The sequence below is a fragment of the Podarcis melisellensis genome (assembly GCF_964234715.1).
Source record: "Podarcis melisellensis genome assembly, chromosome: 7".
NCBI classification, from domain to species: Eukaryota; Metazoa; Chordata; class Lepidosauria; order Squamata; family Lacertidae; genus Podarcis; species Podarcis melisellensis.
The window spans coordinates 14,425,062-14,439,416 of record NC_138539.1 but is presented as its reverse complement, the minus strand read 5'-3'; the positions used below and the strand labels follow the sequence as shown (position 1 = coordinate 14,439,416).

At 45.9% G+C, this 14,355-nt stretch overlaps 1 protein-coding gene across 3 annotated transcripts in view; it reads left to right on the top strand.

The window, feature by feature from the left end:
* ZHX2 (zinc fingers and homeoboxes 2) overlaps positions 1-14,355 on the top strand; it is a 54,300-nt gene that overhangs the window by 1,917 nt on the left and 38,028 nt on the right. Inside the window, exon 2 of one of the 3 annotated variants that reach the window (XM_081918757.1) lies at positions 2,935-3,116. The exons of the other annotated variants lie outside the window; for them this stretch is intronic. The gene's annotated coding sequence lies outside the window, so the exon portion shown is untranslated. The remainder of the gene's footprint in view (positions 1-2,934; positions 3,117-14,355) is intronic. 3 annotated transcript variants of the gene reach the window in all.

The following is a 14,355-nucleotide window of genomic DNA, read 5'->3' as shown; positions in this document are numbered from 1 at the left end:
AAACCGAAACAAAACCCGAAATGGAAAAAAAGGTTACTCCTAACCGTTGTTGGTTTTACTTCTGATTTGATCCTGTTCCAAAGATCTCCACAATCCTGGGAAATGTTAAGGTGTTCTGGTCATCATTCCACATTTCCTTTGGAGAGACTTCCAGGTCTGTCCTTTCCCCCACCAAAAAAAACCCTTCCCCTCCCCCCATCAGTTTTTATTTTCATAGGATTTGAATTGGACTTGCTCCTTTCCTGTCTCACTGGGGAGAGCCAGAGAGCAAAGACAACAACAAAGGCTGCCCCAACCCCTGAGATAAAGTGCTGTGGGAGAGGCTTGGTTTTTGAGGAAGTGAAGTTTTGATTTGCTGAGAAGTTCCACCTGGTTGATTGACTTCAAAGCCATGTGAGACGGGTTCGGAGCCCTAGACTTGTTTCCCGATGGCCTTTTGTTTGCCTGCTGGAGGAATTCAGTGCCAAGCTGGGCATATTAGTTGGTTGTCTTCTCTTTCCTTTCAAAGGGCACTTTTGGCAGCTAAAGGTTTTGAACCCTAAATTGTGCTGATCCTAATGCACTTGTCAGTTAAGAGCAATAAGAAGCAGGCAGCTTTCAGAGCAGGTGTGAGCCTATTGGAACAACAGCAAACAATCTTTTTGCACCCTAAAGGAATCTACAGTTATTACGGCATGTGCTCTCATAGAATCATAGAATTGTAGAGTTGGAAGGGACCCCAAGGGTCATCTAGTCCAACCCGCTGCAATGCAGGAATCTCAAATAAAGCATCCGTGGCAGATGGCCATCCAGCCTCTGCTTAAAAACCTCAAAGTTAGGAGAGTCGACAGCCTTTCGAGGGAGATCGTTCCACTGTCAAACAGCTTTCATGGCCTAGACTCCAAATGTATGTGTTGTCCTCAGTTGATTGATATATGTATGGGCATAAAGGGAGGGATGTAAACAGTGGAGTAAAATAGTGATGGTAAGGCAGTGGCGTAGCGTGGGGGGTGCAGGGGAGGCCGGCCGCACTGGGCGCAACATCTGGGGGTTATGATTAGGGGGCGCAAATCCACGGGTTAGGGGGCACAAATTACTTGCCTTGCCCCGGGTGCTGACAACCCACGCTACGCCACTGTGGTAAGGTAAAGGGACCCCTGACCATGAGGTCCAGTCGTGGCGGACTCTGGGGTTGCAGCGCTCATCTCACTTTATTGGCCAAGGGAGCCGGCATACAGCGCATGGAAACGCTGTTTACCTACCCACTCCAGTGGTACCTATTTATCTACTTGCACTTTGATGTGCTTTCGAACTGCTAGGTTGGCAGGAGCATGGACCGAGCAATGGGAGCTCACCCCGTCGCGGGGATTCGAACCACCGATCTTCTGATCAGCAAGTCCTAGGCTCTGTGGTTTAACCCGCAGCACCACCCGCGTCCCTACTAAATAGTGATGAGTGACCTGCAAAAAAATATGGTCTGTGACGATTCAGTTAAAGCTTAAATTTGTGTAAAATAAACTCTGTGACCATGCACAGTAGTGGTAATTGGTGCTAATACAATCAATCACCCCAGTTTTGCTATGTTAATTAACCCTTGTAGCTAGATGGGGGCAGTTTCCAGCCCCGCAACAAAAAAAGGAGAATAAAAATGTGTGATGGGGAAAATGAGGGGGAGCATTTGGATTAAATGCAATCAAGCTAGCTTTTGAGTTGCACAGGACCTGTCTTTTCTACGTGAACAGCTCTGTACAGTTTGCAGCTAGCAAATCCACTTTGCCCAGTTGAAAACTGCATCCAGGTCCAGCTTGCAAGCTTCCCACAGGCTTCTTGTTGGGGAAGGTGAGATCAAGATGCTGGACCTTTGGCCTGATCCAGCAGGTCTTTTCTTACATCCGGAAAGCCGAATCGGGAACTTTGCTGGATTTGGTATTCACAGCTCAATCCTGGGCATGTTTATTAAAAGGCTAACTTAGGTGTCTAGGGTCAAAGCCTCAGTAAAGCAGGACTCTGCAGCTATTGACCCACTGTGCTGTATGCCAGCCATACATGGCAGGTGATTGATTTAGACCCCAGCACACTTCTGCCATTCCTAACAGGCAACAAACCTAGGAGCTTTAGCACTGTCCCATTTATGTCTACTAAACACAGTCTTCTACCTTCAGCGTCAGAGGCAGAAAGCCTGTAAATGCCAGCTGCTGGCAATCTCAGGTAGAGTGAGTGTTACTGTGTTCAGGATCATGCTTGGAGGCTTCTTGTGGTCATCTGGTTGGCCACTGTGACCCTAGAGTGCTGGACAAGATGGGCTTTTGGTTTGATCCAGCACAGCTGCTCTTGTGATTTTTACGCCTTGATGGAGCACGAATTGTGCAGATCTGTAGTACAGTGGGACCTTGGTTCTCAAACAACCTGGTTCTCAAACAACTTGGAGCCCAAACACTGCAAACCCAGAAGTAAGTGTTCCAGTTTGTGAACTTTTTTCGGAAGTTGAACATGCTCCGTTTTGAGGCTTACGCTTCCGATTTGAGTGCCACACTTCCGTTTTGAGTGTTACGCTGAGGTCTGTCTGGTTTTGCTATTTATTTTGCATTTTTGTGGCTCTTTTTGTGTGTGTGTGTGACTGTGTGGAACCCAGTTCAGCTACTGATTGATTGTTTAGCTGCAGTACATTGCTTATTGGATCAATGGTCACGTTAGATAAGAAAATCCATGTTAAATTGCTGTTTTGGGGGTTGTTTGGAAAAGTCTGGAACGGATTAATCCATTTTGCATTACTTTCTATGGGAAAGCGTGCCTTGGTTTTGGAACGTTTTGGTTTTGGAACGGACTTCCGGAACAGATTAAATTTGAGAACCAAGATACCACTGTAGAGATTTTGTGGGCAGGTACGCATTGGGTCCCGAGCAGGGCATATGCTTTGCACGCCCCAAGTTCAGTTTCTGTCATCTTGTGTGAAAGGGAATCTCAAGTAGAGAGCTCAGAACCATCTCCGCCTGAGTCTATGGAGGTGCATTGCTTGTCGAAGTTGACAGAGCTGAGCGAGAGGACCAGTGGTTCACAAGACAGTGGGGATCCATGCTTAGTTTCTTTAAATGCCAAGGGGTGGTCAGAAGAGGTCCCGGAATCACATCAGCACTGGAGTAGTTAATCCTACGCTTGCGGTTTCTCACTACACGCTCCAAAGTTGTCATTTTTTCCATTAAGAGAAACATGTGGGTACCTATATTCGTTCCCTAACAGGGAATGTGGGATGTGGATGGTTCTGTGGGTTAAACCACAGAGCCTAGGACTTGCCGATCGGAAGGTCGGCGGTTCGAATCCCCGCGACGGCGTGAGCTCCCGTTGTTCGGTCCCTGCTCCTGCCAACCTAGCAGTTCTAAAGCACATCAAGTGCAAGTAGATAAATAGGTACCACTCCGGCGGGAAGGTAAATGGCATTTCCGTGCGCTGCTCTGGTTCGCCAGAAGCAGCTTAGTCATGCTGGCCACATGACCCAGAAGCTGTACGCCGGCTCCCTCGGCCAATAAAGTGAGATGAGCGCCGCAACCCCAGAGTCGTCCGCGACTGGACCTAACGGTCAGGGGTCTCTTTACCTTTAACAGGACAAAATAGAAAGGAGAGGGAGCAATTTTCTAGGGGGGAAATGGCTGAAAGGAAAGGACAGCAAAATAAGTTGTGGTCCCAAGTGGGACCACCCCACATACACAAACAAGATAGCTAGGCTATAGAGAAAAGCAAAGATACAGGAAATCTGATCATCAGCATCATTGTCTGGTTTCTGTCCGTGTAGCACAGCTTCAAATGCTTCTATATAGTCCTAAGTTCCAAGTTTCCTATTACTGAGCTATTTTTAATACAGTGTGCTTAAATTCATTGTTGCTCTGGCAATAAGAACAACAACAATAATTTTAAAAAATGGGAACAGAGGAACTGAGATTTATGAAGCATGGAAGCCATAGCTGATGCGAGAGTGAGGTGTCAGAAGCCAGAGGGTTTTCTTGACCCTTTAAAAAGCCCATAGCCATAAAAGAAGAGGACACCACCCACTTTGGGTTGTCTTAAACCCCTCTGGTTCCAGCAGGACTGGAACATGTCTAAGAGGGTTCGGCAATTATAGCTTATATTTAATAGAATTGAGGTTTTTTCAGTCATTCTGGAAATTGCTATCATATTCTGGAATTTTCCATTTCCTGACCAGAAATAGCTTTCCAACATAGTACTCAAGTTTTCTGCCATTCTGTATAAAAGTAGAGAAGAAACCATTCCCTCCCCCATTTTAATTTCTGCCAACAGCTGTGTAAAATCAGGGATTACAATACGCTTTTACTGTTCCAAGCAATTCTTTAAAAAATTAAAAAGTGAACTTTGCCTGAAGTGCTTCAAGAAGCATTTACTCACATCAAACGCTGGGGGGGGGGGAGAATTACAGTGGTACCTTGTTTCTCAAACGCCTTGGTCCTCAAACAACTTAGAACCCAAACACTGCAAACCCGGAAGTAAGTGTTCCAGTTTGCGAACTTTTTTCGGAAGTCAAACGTGCTTCGTTTTGAGTGCCACACTTCCGTTTTGAGTGTTATGCTGAGGTCTGTCTGTTTTTGCTATTTATTTTGCTTTTTTTGTTTTTGTGGCTCTTTTTGTTTTTGTGACTGCGTGGATCCCAGTTCAGCTGCTGATGGATTTATTGTGTGACTGCAGTACATTGTTTATCACTTTCGCTTTGTGGGTCGATGGTCTCGTTAGGTTGTAAAATTCATGTTAAATGGCTGTTTTAGGCGTTGTTTTTGAAAGTCTGGAACAGATTAATCCGTTTTGCGTTACTTTCTATGGGAAAGCGCACCTTGGTTTTGGAACGCTTTGGTTTTGGAACGGACTTCTGGAACGGATTAAGTTTGAGAACCAAGGTACCACTGTAGAAATAAGTGAAGAAGCGTCCGTATATAATAGCAAGTGGCTTCACACTTTGCTTCCCCTTGTTCTTTCTCCGTGTCATTCTATGTAGCTAAAGTAGGGGTGGTGAATCTGTGGCCTTCCATATATTGATGGACTACAACTCCCATCATCCCTGACTATTGGCCATGCTGGTTGGACCTGATCGAAGTAGGAGCTCCCCAGAACATCTAGAAGGCAACAGATTCTGTACCCAAAGCTAAAGTGATGAAATGAGGAAACAACATGAATAAGTTTGACCAAATATTATTTCTGTAAATGGATATGTTTCAACGTTTATGCCCTGCCTTTCTGTGATCAAAATCAAACTCAAGGCAGCTTTCAAATAAAGCTATAGGTCGCGGCAAAAGTCTTGTGGCCTCTTATAGTATAGACAGTGCTATGGAGAGATGTGGGAAGGACAACCCCGGAAAACCAGGAGGGAGGTGGAATAGAGCTGGAAAACTCTCCAGATGTGGACTGCAGCTTCCATCTGATGGAGGTTATAGACCAAAACATCTGGAGGCAACCACATTGGCTACTCTTGGAACAGAGCGTCTTAGCTGGGTTGCTGGAACCCTAAACAAGGGCTCTCCATACCAGGCAATTTGTTGTGTGTCTGACTTGGGTCCATATACCAAGAAGGTTTAAAAACAAAGAAACTTATAAATGTGTGAGGGCTGAGGAGATTTCACCCCTCCCATATCCAAGAATCTGCTGATGAGTCTGGTGATTTTCCAGAGAGGAGGGGCGGTGTTCTGCTCTCTACTTATTCCGCTCCAGCCTAACATCAGTCAGTCAGTCAGTGTGTCGGAGAAAGAGAGACTGAGTGTTAGAGATCATGGTTGCTGCTAAGAGCAGCTGCAGGCACTCAGTGCAGTTCAGCATTCATTTTGCTTAGACCTCGTATAGCTCTGTATATAGTTGTGTATTATAGTTGTAGATAGAATAAAGAAGATATTCTACAGAGCTGCTCTCCGAGTCGTTTATGCTCTGCTGTACTCTGCTGTGCGACGACTGTCTTCTTGTTGGAGTGAATCCGGTGCTCACAACTCTAAGCTGTGAGTCCACAGCACTTTGACCTGTTCCTGGGCAGAAGGTGGTCTCTGGAAGTGCTACCCAGCTCGCCTAGCCCAGTCGGGGCTGAAGTGGATGAGTCCATTTGGTGGCACTGGCTCAAGGGCGATGCTGACAAGGGCAGGGGGGAGCTGCAATCAGTGATTTGCCTAACTTTGTAAAGCAGTTTTTTGTATACTGTTCCAGAGTTGTCTCTCTGATTCCGCCCCCAGCTTCTGAGCTATCAATATATAACCGTGTCCTTGTTGACATAGAAATTAACACTGCCTAGAACTGGTGATATGTAGGCCATGAAGGTTTGCACCTTTCCCATCTGTTTTCAAGGATTGAGGTGATTTAATTAGCGCTTGCCCTAGTTGCTCCCTGGCATTTGGTCCAGTTGGAATATTTTGTGTCATTCTGGGTGGTGGTTTTATTCAGAGATGTGAAATGGCAGGACAAGGTGTTGGAAAAGTGGAAATTGGTAAGGATAAACAGGGTCTCACCTCACAAGACAGAGCGAGTTGACAAAAATCAGCTCTGTCTGTTATACATACATATTTATATGAAACACGACATGTAGAAAACAATATTACAGAGGTTAGGCTCAGAACTTTCTTTATGTGACATGATACTTTTCTAACCAATTTAGTCTCCCCTTTTTTGGAATGTTTCCAGTTACAGACTTCAATTACTGTTTGCTCTGAATTGATTTTCCCCCAGTGCAAAAGACTGGAATATTATATGTTTATTTATGTTGTAATTGGGGTCATAATTGTTATTCCTGTTGGCTTGTTTTTGAGAACAGCTATAATGTAACTTATAAAACTCTTGTTTTTGTTTATAACTGGAAGTATAAAATTGGGCTGTCCTAGTAGGCTGTCTTTGTAACATGGGGAAACATTCAAATATGCATTCCTGACCTTCAGTCTTAAGCAATACCATTGGGGACCAGTTTTATCCCAATCTTTTAGAAGATTGGCTGTTATTCAGCTAAACAGTTAGCCTGACTTGGGTGTTACGCTAAACCATAGTTTACTGTGATGACAGTTAGTGTAGGGGAGCCTTAGACTCATGCCACCCACACCTTCCTATAGTGTGGCTGAGAGGCGTTGCTCAAAAGCATTTGTTTCTGTTTTTGATCATCCGAACCTGACAAATTATGGATAATTTTAACTGAAGTCAATGGAAGTGGGGCAGCTTCAAACTGGTTTCTGTACCTGGTTTATTTTAACCAATTGTAGTTAAAACTAACCACAGTTTAGAGTGGGAACAACACACTAAACTGTGTTTAGCCTAAATATTCTGTGGTTTCAAAATGCAGGGCTAATGCCTCTACAGACCAGTCCTAAGCCTGAAAGTTTTACTGAGTTCACTGGGGCTTCCTCCCAAGTACAGTGGTGCCTCGCAAGACGAAATTAATCCGTTCCGTGAGGCTCTTCGTATAGCGGTTTTTTCGTCTTGCGAAGCAAGCCCATTGACAGCTTAGCGGATTAGTGCTACAGCTGTCAAACGGCTTCCAGCGATCAGCTGTTAAGCGGCTTATCAGCGGAACAGCTGATAAGCGGCTTAGCGGCTTAAGAAAAGGGCGAAAAAAGCGAAAAAAACCCGCGGGGGGGATGCAAGATTTTTTTCGTCTTGCGAAGCAACCCCATAGGGGAATTCGTTTTGCGAAGCGCCTCCAAAACGGAAAACCCTTTCGTCTAGCGGGTTTTTCGTCTTGCGAGGCGTTCGTCTTGCGGGGCACCACTGTAACAGAGAAAAGGTTACTTAATTGGAAGCAAATAACTTTTGAGATTGACTGGACTTCCTTCCAAGTCAAGTCTGTTGCACATTTCTTAAGCAGAGGAAGCTCTCATTAGGCTGCAGGCATTGTCACAGTGTGTGCGTTTTATCAAGGTCTACAGTATCCTTTTACTGTGTGATACTTTGTAAACAGAGCTCTGGCCTAGATAGGTTTACTGCTGCTTTATTCATGCCTAGTTAGCAATCGGTTAGCCTCTTTCCTTTGTCCCAAGTTATTTTACCCAGCCCTCGCTTTTCAGGAGCCCTTTCTGCAAAAACCACAAAGCTCCAAGAAATCAATTAACAGCAGACAGCCAAGGCGAAATGCAATTTAGGTCATCTGCAGCCAGTAGGGAAAAGAGAGATATGATGGCATTCTGTGAACACGTTCTGAGTCTGTCCGTTGGCCTGTCCAGTCCAGTCCAGTCTCCTCTGATTGACAGTGGCTCTTCTATGTCTCAGAGGGAGGGTCTTTCCTACCACCTGTTACCCACTATCACTTTAATTGAAGGTGCCAGGAACTGAATCTGGAAACTTCTATCTTCTGCCACTTAGCTGCAGCCTAGGGAGTGCTGGAGAAATTGTTGTTCAGCATTTAATGCAGACTTAAATAGCCACTTACATGGTAATCTGTGGCAAACAGAAGTTCTCTCTAGTCTAGGTGACAAGACAGGGAAGCTCTACAGAAGTCTGGCTTTTTCACCTATTAAATTGTACTTGAATACCCTTGGTATATATGGGCAGGTACAATGGTCACTGCCCATATATACCAAGGCTATTCAAGTGCAATTTAATAGGTGAAAAAGCCAGACTTCTGTAGAGCTTCCCTGTCTTGTCACTTGGAGAGAACTTGGTCACTAGGGACACAGGTGGCGCTGTGGGTTAAACCACAGAGCCTAGGACTTACTAATCGGAAGGTCGGCGGTTCGAATCCCCGCGATGGGGTGAGCTCCCGTTGCTCGGTCCTTGCTCCTGCCAACCTAGCAGTTCGAAAGCACGTCAAAGTGCAAGTAGATAAATAGGTACCACTCCGGCGGGAAGGTAAACGGCGTTTCCATGCGCTGCTCTGGTTTGCCAGAAGCGGCTTAGTCATGCTGGCCACATGACCCGGAAGCTGTACGCCGGCTCCCTCGGCCAATAAAGCGAGATGAGCGCTGCAACCCCAGAGTCGGTCACGACTGGACCTAATGGTCAGGGGTCCCTTTACCTTTACAATGATCACTGGCCACTTTTGTAGACTTGCTTGGAAGGCCAATAAACTGGTGTTTGAGCTAAAGTCTGACTGCGTTTGATTGCTTTGGCATGGTGAAAAAGAAATAGCCTCAGATTTCTCGTACCTACAGGACCGCCTCTCCCAGTATGCCCCATGGAGGACCTTAACAACACCCATAGCAACACCTTAGAGGTCCCAGGTCCTAAGAAAGTCAGATTAGCCTCAACCAGAGCCAGGGTCTTTTCAACTCTGGCTCCGGCCTGGTGGAACGCTCTGTCTCATGAGACCAGGGCCCTGCAGGATCTGATTTCTTTCCGCAGGGCCTGGCCTTTGGCCTGGAATCAACTTGATCCCCTCCCCCTCTTTCCTTTCTCCTTCTGTGATGGAACTCCTCTTTGGGGACTTCCCTGGCTTTTTTCTGGCCCATGTAGGACCAGTCTGGATAGTTGGCCTTGGTGAAGATTTGACATTTTCATCCCCCAAAAGTTTTTGATTTGAGTTTCTACTGAAATGAGGCTGCATTTTAATGTTGTATTTTAATCTTGTTTTTAAGTTGTATTTTAATCTTGTTTTTATACCTGTTGTTAGCCGCCCTGAGCCTGGGGAGGGCTGGGTATAAATAAATAAATAAAATATATTATTATTATTTGGTGGAGAAGCCATCCAGGTTTCTCCATCCAGGAAGTAACTACTCACTTCCCCCTGCCCAAGTTAAAGGAAAAGGGGAGTGAATTTTTGTTCAAGAGTTCAAAGAAGCCTCTTGAAGTGAGCAGGGCTGTGTCGGGCAGATCATGGCGATGCCATAGGCATGCGTAATAATCATGGTTTGAAATTAGCAGGGCGCCAGGATTCTCCGTTTGCGAGCACCTCAAAAAGCCTGGGTGCCACTTTTTATTTTATTTTAATTTATTTTTGCGCCTGGCTGACACGCAAGAATTACTGAAATGTACCGTATTTTTCGCTCTATAAGACGCACCAGACCACAAGATGCACCTAGTTTTTGGAGGAGGAAAACAAGAAAAAAAATATTCTGAATCTCAGAAGCCGGAACAGCAAGAGGGATCGCTGTGCAGTGAAAGCAGCAATCCCTCTTGCTGTTCTGGCTTCTGAGATAGCTGCGCAGCCTGCATTCGCTCCATAAGACGCACACACATTTCCCCTTACTTTTTAGGAGGGAAAAAGTGAGTCTTATAGAGGAAAAAATACGGTATGTGCTTTGAAGCCTCGAAGTATATGTTAAGGATAGACAATACGTTAAGGAGTTTAACAATAAAGAGTATAGTGTTTGGAAAACTGAAGTATGGTACCAATAGTTTTTATTGTAAGCGCCCAATTAAACACGTATTAACAATTTCTGCTAAGAGTGTGATATTAAGAACATGTCACTTACGTGAATTGCGTATTAGTTCATGCTTATCAAAATAAGAAATAAAAAGTGTTGTCGACACACACACCTCAGTGACGACTAGACAGTCTTTTTTGGTACCCACAACCCAGGTCACAGAAGCTATTTGGCTCCTACTTTTTCTGTCCCAGTTTCTAACACTGATAATAAAGGAACAGAGAGGGGAAGCAGATATAATTGCTCCCTGACAACCAGGATGTTTGAAGGGTGAGGTTTTTCCCTAAGATGCAGCTTTGAAAAAGGTGGCAATTCAGGAGTGTTGGAGCATTACTGCTTCTTCTGGGCTGCAGTTTAGCTTGGTGTTTGAGTTATTTTGCATGCAGAAGATCCTGCTTCAGTAAATAATATCTCCAGTTCAAAACCCTCAGAAAGCAAGTAAAGGTAAAGGTACCCCTGCCCGTACAGGCCAGTCGTGTCCCACTCTAAGGTTGTGCGCCCATCTCACTCTAGAGGCCGGGGGCCAGCGCCGTCTGGAGACACTTCCGGGTCACGTGGCCAGCGTGACGAAGCTGCTCTGGCAAGCCGGCACCAGCGCAGCACACGGAAAAAGCAAGACATCTGCTTAAAACCCTGAAAAGGTGCTGCTTCTCAAAGTAGACATTGCTGGCCTTGATGAACCGATAGTCTAGCTTCAGGCAGCTTCATGTGTTTTCCGACAGTTTTTCAGGAGGGGATGGGAGACTAGGGTGGGCTACAGTTGCCCCTCACCCCTCTTCCAGCAAGCAACTTCTCCCCAAACTGCAAATCTTGTTTTTAAAGGGGAAAGACAGCTCTTAATTAGATTCCTGGCCGGCATTTAAATTCTCTCGGTGCTCTGCTGTTGGCAGAAATATGCAAGCACATCTCTTTCAGCTAAAGGAACTGTAGATTGGAAAAGCACTTGAGAGCTAGTTCATTACTTCTTTGCTTGCTGTGGCGAATTAATTAGATTGCTTCTTTTCCCTAAAATCTCCCCCCGCCCGCCCTCTCTCTTTCCTCGCCTCCCCATCCTCAAAGCTGCCAGCTTCAATTTTTGATTAATTTTACTTTGGAAATTCATATTGCCTTTAGTAGCAACAGCAGCAGCAGCCTCGTTAACACATCTTAATTCATTATAGTTGTTTATATCCAACCATAGCTTGCTTTGTACCAGGAACCTGGGTCTGTGGCCCTCTTGATGTTGGGCTGCATGATGTGGGAGTTAAAGGTAAAGGGACCCCTGACCGTTAGGTCCAGTCGTGGCCAACTCTGGAGTTACGACGCTCATCTTGCTTTATTGGCTGAGGGAGCCGGTGTACAGCTTCCGGGTCATGTGGCCAGCATGACTAAGCCACTTTTGGCAAACCAGAGCAGCGCACGGAAACGCCGTTTACCTTCCCGCTGAAGCGGTACCTATTTATCTACTTGCGCTTTGTGCTTTCAAACTGCTAGGTTGGCAGGAGCAGGGACCGAGCAACGGGAGCTCAACCCGTCACGGGGATTTGAACCGCCAACCTTCTGATTGGCAAGTCCTAGGCTCTGTGGTTTAACCCACAGCGCCACCCGTGTCCCTTGATGTGGGAGTTGAAGACCCACAATTTCCCCACCCATGCTTTTCCCAAGAGTCACTTTCTCACTGTTGCAATGGCTTACCCGTTTTTGTCTCTCTTTTCACAAATATGTGAATGTGATTAACTTGGGGCTATGCCCCTGCTCACTCCTCTCCTGAACCCCACTGCCACTCCCCCATATTAACCCCCTAGGGCCCCCCCTCATGCCTCTACCTCCGCCCCCATCCCTCAGCCCAACCACTGAGGTCCAGCGCTGCAGGAGGAGCATGTGAAAAATAACAAGGTATACCACAGCACATTCTAGACTTGGCATCAGCCTTGCAGATTTGCATTGGCTCCCTGTACCATCCCGAGCACAATTCAAAGTGTTGGTGCTGACTTTTAAAGCCCTAAATAGCCTCAGCCCTGTGTACCTGAAGGAGTGTCTCCACCCCCATCATTCCCTCACTGCGAGAAGTGAATCTACAGGGAACCAGGCAGAGGGCCTTCTTGGCAGTGGCACCCTCCCTGTGGAATGCCTTCCCATCAGGTGTCGTATAAAGAACTACAGTGGTACATTGGTTGTCGAACTTAATCTGTTCCGGGAGTCCGTTCAACTACTGGAACCGTTCGAAAACCAAGGTGCAGCTTCCGATTGGCTGCAGGAGTTTCCTGTACTCAATTGGAAGCCGCGTCGGATGTTTGGCTTCCAAAGAACATTTGAAAACCGAAACACTTGCGGGTTTTTGGCGTTCGGGAGCCAAAACATACAAGTACCAAGGCATTTGTGAACCAAGGTACACAACTTTTAGAAGACATCTGAAGGCAGCCCTGTATCGGGAAGTTTTTAATGTTTCACATTTTATTATGTTTATATATGTGCTGGAAGCCGCCCAGACTGGCTGGGGAAACGTAGCCAGATGGGTGGGGTATAATAATAATAATAATAATAATAATAATAATAATAATAATAATATTTCTGCTTGTGGATCTGTCATGGGCACCAATTGGATAGTGTCTGTGCCATCACGGATAATGAGTATTTCTCCCATGCTGCTCCCCAGTTTCTCATTGGGGGCATGTTTCTGGAGGAAAAACAGCCTTCCTCAAGAAGAGTTCTACCGTAATTGTTTCAGTGTTTAAAATGGACGCAGTGTGTTTGTAGGTTTCCCTATTCTGTTTCACTTTTATCATTTCCCTTCCTTCTAACATTTCCCTTTCCTTTCATAACAACAGGAGGTACGGCAAGGTAGCATCTCAAAGGCGTTCTTGTTGCCAACCTCCTTGCAACAGGTGCCATTTTTTACTTTCATTGGTGCTGGAGAGGTGGGGTTGCTTCTGCTCCGAAACGGATGGACCAATCATTCACATCCACTTTGGCAACCCAGGCCTTTCGTTGATACATAAATCGATAAGGAAATTGGATCATGTATTATAGTTCTAATGTGAACTGCCATCAGATGAAAAATCATGCTGATGTATTGCAAGGTGGTGTGTACAGAGGGGTGCCTGTGGCATGCATTCCTTCCCCCCATGCTGATTATTTTATTGTGATATTTAATGCACCGGAGTTGTTTTTCAAACTGCATTCCAGAGACCCCTGGGTTTTCTCAGTGAGAAGATGATTGACTGCAGAGATGCTTCCCTGACAAAACAGTCACTACTATTGGCAGAGCCTAGTTGGTGTTTCGCAACTTTCTGACTAGTTGCAGGACCTTAGCCAGATCTAGCAGAGTACACGCAGAATCCACGGAAGCAACTGGTGACTTGGCTGCAGACAGGATAGACGAAGCAGGAACCAGGAACTTGTAGTTAGGTGTTCATTATATACAGTGGACTATTTACAGGAACAGAACACGGATCTTTAGCTAGCTCTCTCTGACACGACTCACAACTCCTACACTGACACACTGAACCAATGAACTACCAGTTAGTAGGCCATTAATTATCACTCCCTTGAGAGAGCTTGACCAGTCAGGGAGCTGTCTCTATGCCTTTGTTATCACCAGGCAGAGTTACTCCTTCAGATTGCCTTCTGGCTGTCTGCCAAACCTTGATTGACTCTGTGTGAGTAGCTGCACGTACACAGTTTCCCAACAACTACTACTGGGTACCTGCTTTATTTGTGAATCAGATCACTCAAGGCATTGGCCATTGAGCAACATTCTTCCTGTTCTTCCTCTGCTATGTGCAGCTCTGGATAATGTTGGGTGGCTTCTCCTAGGTGCAGGTACCAGGTTTGCATGGCCTTCTTTGTTCAGGGCCAGCATCTGGAGTTGGCAGGGATGTTGGGCCTTGGAGAGGCCTGCTGCTCCTGCTGCCTCTGCCACCAAACCCTGGCCTCCCTTGGCACCATCAGGTACCTCACATGACATGGATCCTCCTGTTTTCTGCCACCAGTCGCTTACCACCTCTTCTACCTTGATGCATTTATCCAGGCTGCAGTGCTCCTTCTGGATACAGAGCTGCTCCTTTGTGGGTAGCTG